At 38.6% G+C, this 8459-nt stretch overlaps 1 pseudogene; it reads left to right on the top strand.

The window, feature by feature from the left end:
• Positions 1-2902: 2902 nt before the first annotated feature.
• Positions 2903-4831, top strand: LOC149265654 (auxin-induced protein 5NG4-like; annotated as a pseudogene).
• The last annotated feature ends 3628 nt before the right edge of the window (positions 4832-8459 follow it).

Here is an 8459-nt window from a genome sequence, read left to right as displayed (position 1 = left end):
AGGCTCCATCATTTATCATATAATACACTGTGCACATTTATCATATAATACACTGATTTATGTGCAAAATAAGAGTTGGAGAGTTTCTAGTCCTGAACATTGAAAACATGGTAGCCATTTATATCAAGGTCATTGGTAATATCTTGAGGTGCCAAATTTACTGTAAGGTTAACAGGTAGCTTGGTCATCTAATACTGGCATCCTCATTTATTTCTTTTTGGCAGTTAATAATTTAATGGCCTTTCAGTTTATGGTCATCCCCAAAACCACTAGATTTAAAGAGCAGATTGAGCCATTGGAAGTTGTACTTCATCTCTCTGCATAATCATTACGAACACCCCTTCTGATTAAAGGGGGGGTTGATAGACACCTAATCCTTAAGAATTTGGTAATTTGTAAATATTTAAAATAGGGGAAATCTGAACAGTTAGAATAGGAAGAGACATAGCACCTTGGAAGACAAAACCAAAGGTCATGAAATCTTGTATATATGAATGTTTGAGTAATGGAAAATCAATGTAACTTGGGGTTAATTTCTCTATCCAACAGTTACAATAGAATTCTAACACTAACATGTGATTTCTAATTAAATAAATGTATATATGATTAGGGAAAATAAGAAATTCAAATAGTTCCTATATGAAATAGGAAATTCACATTCCATTATAATCTAGCAAGCAAAAGAAAAGGCTATACAATTTCAGGTAAGTGACACAAGTGAGTGACACAACTATAGTATGTAAGGCTTAAGTAGATCTACCATTTCCAATTTCCACTCTTTGAGGAAGTTTCTTCTTCTTCTTCTTTCTTCACTGATTCTTCTTTTTGGCGTGACCTTTGCATAAACTGTTTCACCAAAACATTACGAATAGGAAAGGCATGAGATTGCAGTCAAACTTTCTCAAACAATAAAATTCCAACATAGTACAGTAACACCTCCTTCACAATCAACACCGTAAGGTGGAAGACAGAAGTTTCTCATAATGGGAAAAACACTTCCACACTTTAGGATCCTTACCGGTTAGTCTTTGAAAGTGGGAAAAAGACATCCACACTTTAGGATCCTTCCCAATTCTCTGAAAGTGGTCCCCAGATGTATGGACAATGTGCAAACATAGCATGATTCAAAAACATTGAAAATATGTCAAATGGTCCATCTTTACCTGTCTCATGGTCTATACATACTAAAAAAGTCAAAGCAATTAAAAGTTCAAGAAACAATCTGCCTCCATTAGAAAAAACAGTTAGAAGGAAAAAAAAAAAACCCTGTGATGCTGCATTGTTACACTTTCACGAAGTCAAAGCAATTAAAAGTTCAAGAAAAACCCTCTGTGTTCCTGCATTGCAACACCTTCATATACAGGAAAAAAGAAATAATGTTCCAATGACATGGGTTACTTGTCAATTACCTCCTTGGTTTGGTGTTTTGGTTAAGGATCCGTATCCATGGTAAAAAGTTCTGAGTTCCAATCCCCTCAGTGGTGCTGCATCATTACATCTACATGTACAGGAAAAAAGAAAATGGGGTTCTAGTGATGTCAAACACCTTAGTTTGATGTTATGGATCCATATCCACAGGTAAAAGGTTCTGAATTTAGGAGTGATATAAGCCAATCCAATCAGTAGAAAGAGGATTGAAAAAGAAGGGACTTCCACTCTTTGAGGAAGTTTCTTCTTCTTCTTCTTTCTTCACTGATTCTTCTTTTTGGCGTGACCTTTACATAAACTGTTTCACCAAAACATTACGAATAGGAAAGGCATGAGATTGCAGTCAAACTTTCTCAAACAGTAAAATTCCAACATAGTATAGTAACACCTCCTTCACAATCAACACCGTAAGGTGGAAGACAGAAGTTTCTCATAATGGGAAAAACACTTCCACACATTAGGATCCTTCCCGGTTAGTCTCTGAAAGTGGGAAAAAGACATCCACACTTTAGGATCCTTCCCAATTCTCCGAAAGTGGTCCCTAGATGTATGGACAATGTGCAAACATAGCATGATTCAAAAACATTGGAAATATGTCAAATGGTCCATTTTTACCTGTCTCATGGTCTATACATACTAAAAAAGTCAAAGCAATTAAAAGTTCAAGAAACAATCTGCCTCCATTAGAAAAAACAGTTAGAAGGAAAAAAAAAAACCCTGTGATGCTGCATTTTTACACTTTCATGAAGTCAGAGCAATTAAAAGTTCAAGAAAAACCCTATGTGTTCCTGCATTGCTACACCTTCATATACAGGAAAAAAGAAATAATGTTCCAATGACATGGGTTACTTGTCAAACACCTCCTTGGTTTGGTGTTTTGGTTAAGGATCCGTATCCATGGGTAAAAAGTTCTGAGTTCCAATCCCCTTGGTGGTGCTACATCATTACATCTACATGTACAGGAAAAAATAAAATGGGGTTCTAGTGATGTCAAACACCTTAGTTTGATGTTATGGATCCATATCCACAGGTAAAAGGTTCTGAATTCAGGAGTAATATAAGCCAATCCAATCAATAGAAAGAGGATTGAAAAAAAGGGATATCCACAGGTAAAAGGTTTGGAATTCAGAAGTAATATAAGCCAATCCAAATAGTAGAAAAAGGATTGAAAAAGAAGGGATTGATCTAGTAGCCTGAAAAGGCTTCACATAATGGTTGTTATTTGACGCAATCTCGCCCTCTCCTTAAACAACCCCCACATCCGAATAGAGGATTACAACCATAGTGTAATTCGTTAACACCTGGACATCAATGTGTCAACTACAAAAGGAATGTTTTTGAGTGAGTGATCAAGAGGTAAAGGAAACAGTCTTTGGCTGGTTTGCTCAGTGTCCAAGTCGGCACAACAAAGAAAGAATCATATTAATCTCCACTATTGAACAATGTCTCAAAGGAATTTCTAAGAATTCTCCAATCTAAAAACAAATAAGTGTGAGAAAAGCTAACAGTGTTATAGAACAGACATATATGAGATTCCCTCTTAACTGTGAGTAAAACTGCTGCAAGACGCAAATATCAACCTTACTCATCAATCACATAGGACATTCTCAATGCTGCAACCTAGCAAAATTGCAAACAAGTTGAACGTCAAAATGTGGTCTAGCAGCAAGTTTAAGCGGTTGGAGAAGTGATGACCAAAATTTAAATCCGGGCAGCACATTCTCCGTGTTGGCACTGTTGTTTACGCATATAAGAAGCCAGATGCAAGTCCTCGAGGACTTTGATAGAATAGACAATTCTCAGTTGCAGCTCCTAGACAAAGGTAGGGCTGATTGTAAAGCAGATGTTGCATGGAGATTCATACTCTCTTCCGTCCAAAAATCGGGACATTTGATGTTAAATTCCCAAAAAATATCAGCAAACAGTTTTTCAAACACCGTAGGCACACAGTTTGAGAAATTTTCCCCTGTTCCTATAGTCTGATTCTTCTAAGTTTTGGTCAATTTTGCTCAAAATTCGGTAGATATTTGTTACAATTACATATTTGAGTTGTGTAACCTGCATAATGCAGGTGTTCCAAGATTGTCTCAAGTGTTTAATCCATTTATGGAATCAATAATATATTTCAAACAACCGAAGATGGCAATCTCACTCACAATTGTATCGCTAGAGTCCGGCCATAAAAGCTAAAATATTTGATGCTTCCATTTGGAGTTGATTACATCATTTAGATTTATCATGACCAGAATCTAATGTGAGTGTCAAATGTGTAGGATGGAGAAAGTAGACGTTATGTGTATTCGCAGCAGAGCCAAAATTCTGGGAACTGTAATTTGTGTGGGTGGAGCAATGGCTATGAGTTTCCTTCAAGGTCCTACTCTAGCCCAACTCTGGCCTCTGTAGGGACAATCAACATCAGTTTCCAACACTAATACAGTACACCTAGTGGAAACCATTCTACACGAGGGAGATTCATGCAACCAGATTAGAGGGTGTATTTACCTTATCTCAGTAGTGATAATGTTATCCACTACCATGATATTGCAGGTCTCCCTACCACCTTGCATATTAAATTGATACCTAATTATAACCCTTTTCTGTATTTAGAAGTTTCAGGGCTCCCCACCCAATCAAATGTATGATTATAATTTCATGTGCAGGTTGAGACATTGAAGAAGTTTCCAGCCACACTATCCCTTACATCAATTACTGCCATTCTAGGCTCCATCCAAAATTCTCTCCTAATAGCCATTCTTGACAGAGGCATCATTCCAACATCATGGATACTGGATAGGGCTGGGATTTTGACTGTGGTCGTTGCAATAAGTCTACATACATGAATGATGTTCTTCCTCAATTTTCCCAGCCATGAATAACTTAAATTTTTGTTAGGTGGTTAAGCTGATTTGTGGAAGATTAATTCAATTTGGCAGGGAATCATATTCAATGCAATGGCATTTCCATTACAGTTATGGTGTTTGCAGAAACAAGGGCCAGTATTCGTTACAGTATTCAGCCCAGTGTCTACCGTGTGCTCAACAATTTTATCATCTATAGTTCTGGGAGACACGCTACGTCTGGGAAGGTGTCTGTCATTCTGCCTACAGATTTACAAAATTAATTAACTAAAATGCTTGATTTTCCTGCACTGGAACAGTTTGATGGGCGTGATTCTTATATTCATTGGTCTCTACCTTTTTCTGTGGGGCAAAAGCCAAGACGATGCTACCCAGATCAAAATATCTTCTGACGAAGAAGCAGATATAGCCATAGCAACAGAAGGAGAAGAAAATCAGCACCCACCTCCTGCTTCTGAAGTAGTGGATGTGAAAACACCTTTACTACACTAACATTCTTGTCATTTTGTTGAAAAATTGCAATGTTTGTAGTAAACACTTAGTCATTAACACAGTAGAACTACTTCTGAAGTAGTGGATGTGAAAACACCTTTACTGCACTAACATTCTTGACATTTTGTTGAAGAATTGCAATGTTTGTAATAAACACTTAGTCATTAACACAGTAGAATCGCTAAGAATTCCAACACTATAACACTATTGTGTATTATTCTCGGCTGTTCAATGCTAACAAGATTCACAGGTAATGTGGTTACCTGACAGATTAGACAAAAATTTATTACACAATTTGAAAAAAAACAGTACATATAAACTGTTAGCGTTCGAATTTGCCTCAGGCTGAGGAAGGCAAAACTCGAGGCCACATCAAACCACGCTCAGCCTCGTAGCTAGCCCTACGAGGACAGGAGAGGGCTCTCTCCGATCAATCTCGGCAAAAGGTAATAAAAAAGGCTCGAGATGACTGAATTTATGACTAATTTTAGGCTAGGTATGAAGTACAAGGATTATGGAATTTATTTTTTGAAGTTTTCTTGAATTCAACGGAAAGGCAATTTTGGGTGCGGGGATGAGGCACAGCTTTTGCAGAGGTCTACTTGGGGCAAGATAGGCGATTGTTTTGATGCTTTTAAAGTGATGAGGTGAATAGATCAGACAGGTGAGGAGCTAAGGAGAGCAAGCAAGCGCAAGGGTTCTCCTTAAACTGAAGAAAACATGGAAAATTAAACAAATTTAAAGGCAGAGCATAGCAAATTTATGGATTCTACCTTAACACTTCATTTGTTCAATTGCAGAAGATGAGAGAGGGAAAATGATACACATAACAAACTTACAAGTACTGAAAGAAGCACACCATCAAGACATAAAGCCACAAGAATTCCAAATAGTGCTGCAAATCCCTGGTCTTCCCTTTGCCAAAATGTTGAAGTAAAATGTACAATAAAGTCTCAAAGCCTCTTCCCAAAGAGTCCAACCTCTCCAACCATGAAAATGATTTGGAAAATACATAATATAGACCATGCCAACCCATTCCCTAGCCTCTAGGGGTCGAGCTCATCATCCTAGGAGCTGTTTCAACCAATTCTAAACAAAGCACTACAATCTAGGCAGTCAAAACAACTTGCCTCTATAAGCTAGGAAACCAATTCATTCATTAAATTTTTGCTATTTTATGAATGAATCATCTAGAATAGGTAAATAAGTGTCAAGTCAACATAAAGTTCCATTAATTACATCAAGGAGGGTGAAAAATCCCATCACAAGTCAAAACTGGTCAAACTGGCTTCGTTTCCTGAGCTGAAGATGAAAACTTTGCAAAAAATCCTGATGCGTAGCGCGCCTGAGCCCTATGCGTAGCGCGCCTTTCCACCTGCTTTTGGGGCACTTCCCGGCATCCAAATTGAGCTCAGGTTGGCTTTTTGGAAAGCCCTAGATGTCTACTTTCCAACCCAAGTGGAATTTTCCAATTTTATGTCCATTTGCCCCTCCAAAAGTGCATTCTCCCAAGGCTGCTTCCTGTGTGTCCAAAAAGGGGCAGTGAGGTCATTTTTTGCATGTTTTTTGACCTTTTGGGGACCCAAACCTTGATGAAATGCCTTGGCAGTAGCTGAGCAGGTGTATTTCATCATGAAAAATCCAAAAATGCAAACCTTTCGTGATTTGGACCTCCCAATCTTATGGGTAGCGCGCGGCGCGCTACGCGTTGAGCCAAAAAACCTGTTTTGCAAGCCAAAAATTTCAAAATAACAAAATTTTCTCCAAATTCTTTGAAATTTGGGCTGAAGGTGCCTCATCAAGTGACATGCTCAGCCAAAGAGGCTTCGGCCAAGATTCGGAGTCTATCCTCCCTTTTCGACATTTTAGTGCCCTCCTGGTGCATGCAATTTTGTTGTAGAGTCGCTGTCTATCCGCCTTCATGGTGTTTCAAAGTCTGTTTGGCTTTCAATGAAATGAAGAATGAGAGTTTGGCGCAATTTCCAAATATGTCACATGTGTATCAAAGTATCATAGGAAAGCCACAATGAGAATAGTTTTGTCAAATGAGTTTGCATGAAAAAACGGTCATTGCTTTGATTATGAAGGAATTTGACAAGTGTGTAGAAAAGAGGTGGAAATGACAATGGCCATAACAATGACAGCAGGGATGTAATGGAAAAAAGAGAGTGTGAGGCTAAGGTTAACAATGAGCATGGACACCACTGAAAATAGATGACATACGCATATATTAACCCACACAGTCCCTAATATTTGTTTCAAACCCTAAGAAGTGAATTTGGAAATAAACATAGGGTTTTATATTTCACACTTGTTTCTCCACTTCAAAACACCATAATCATGTCTAAAATTCACTGAGAAAACATAAAGAACCTACTTGCAAGCAGTTGGAGGCAATTTGGCATAAATCTGGATGAAGGAGCAAAAAATTTTACCCAATGCGTAGCGCACACCTGAATGCGTAGCGCCTGTGTATTTTTACACTGGCCAGTGAGGCCCAATGCGTAGCGCCCACCTCAGTGCGTAGCGCATTTTACAGGAGGCTTTTGGAGGCCTTCCCTGTGTCAAAATTGGGCGCAAGATAACTCGTTGGAAAGGTCTTTGAGTCTACTTTCCAACCCAACTGGAAGTTTTCAATTTGGAGTTCATTTGCCTTGTCAAAAATCAAATCTCCCAAGACTGGTCAAAATGTGCCAAATGAGACTGCCTCAAGGCAGAGCGCTGTTGCAGTCAACTTTTGAATGCCTTCCGCAACTCCAAACTAAGCTCATGATAGCTCATTGGAAAGCTATTTGTGTCTAGTTATCATTTGACTCATCAAGAAAGTCATTTGGACAATCAAGCTAGGAGAAAACTTGATTTTACCAAGGTCACTTCAGAGGTGCATTCGATTCTCCTGAGGCAACGATATTTTTGACATTTCTCTAAAACCATGACACCTGTGTAAAAAGTGAAGGAGGTTTTTCTTATTTGGCATGTTTTGAACAAAAACCTCTCTCATGTTTTTCAAATTCATCTTTCCTTTCTCAGAAACATCATTTGAGTGAAACCTATCCCGATGTGTGGAACAAGGGATTTGTCGAAATGAAGCGAAATGAAGGGGATAGGGGGCTTCTAAATTCTTGAGGAAATTTTGGGGAGTAGGAAGGGATGTTAGGAAGCAGAGAAAAGTGGAATCTCAGAGATTGAGTGAGGGGAAGGGGTCCAAACGGGCAAAACACAGGCCCAGCCTAGAAAATTGCCAAGTTGTGGCAAGAAACTAGGGTTTGTGCAAAAATGAGGAATTTGGGGAATCTCAGTGATGGGAAGTGTTTGATAAGGTACTTTAAGGATAGGGGAAGGTGTATGAACATCAGGATATAAGTTTTTCTAATGATTTGACCATCCAAGAGAAATTGCCTTCAAAACCCTAGGAGAGGGAAATGAACCTTGCCTAGGTGCAACTGAAGCATGAACAAGGTGTAAAATGACCCAATGGAACTTGACATGATGATGAAAACCCTATGAATGATGATAGACTCAGCTGAATAGTGGAATAGACTGACATTTGGGCAATTTTGAAAGGAGTGAAAGCAAACCCTAGACCTAATGCCTAGTGACCAAATTTTGCTTGAAGACTCACTGAAATGACAAAATTTGACCTTGACACTCTGAGACCACTTTGTAAGAGCATATTTGATC

Source organism: Pinus tabuliformis, chromosome 6 (assembly GCF_031772625.1).
Source record: "Pinus tabuliformis cultivar Carrire ecotype Pingquan chromosome 6, CPIR1, whole genome shotgun sequence".
NCBI classification, from domain to species: domain Eukaryota; kingdom Viridiplantae; phylum Streptophyta; class Pinopsida; order Pinales; family Pinaceae; genus Pinus; species Pinus tabuliformis.
The sequence above is the reverse complement of the archived record's forward strand: the minus strand, read 5'-3'. Positions and strand labels throughout refer to the sequence as shown.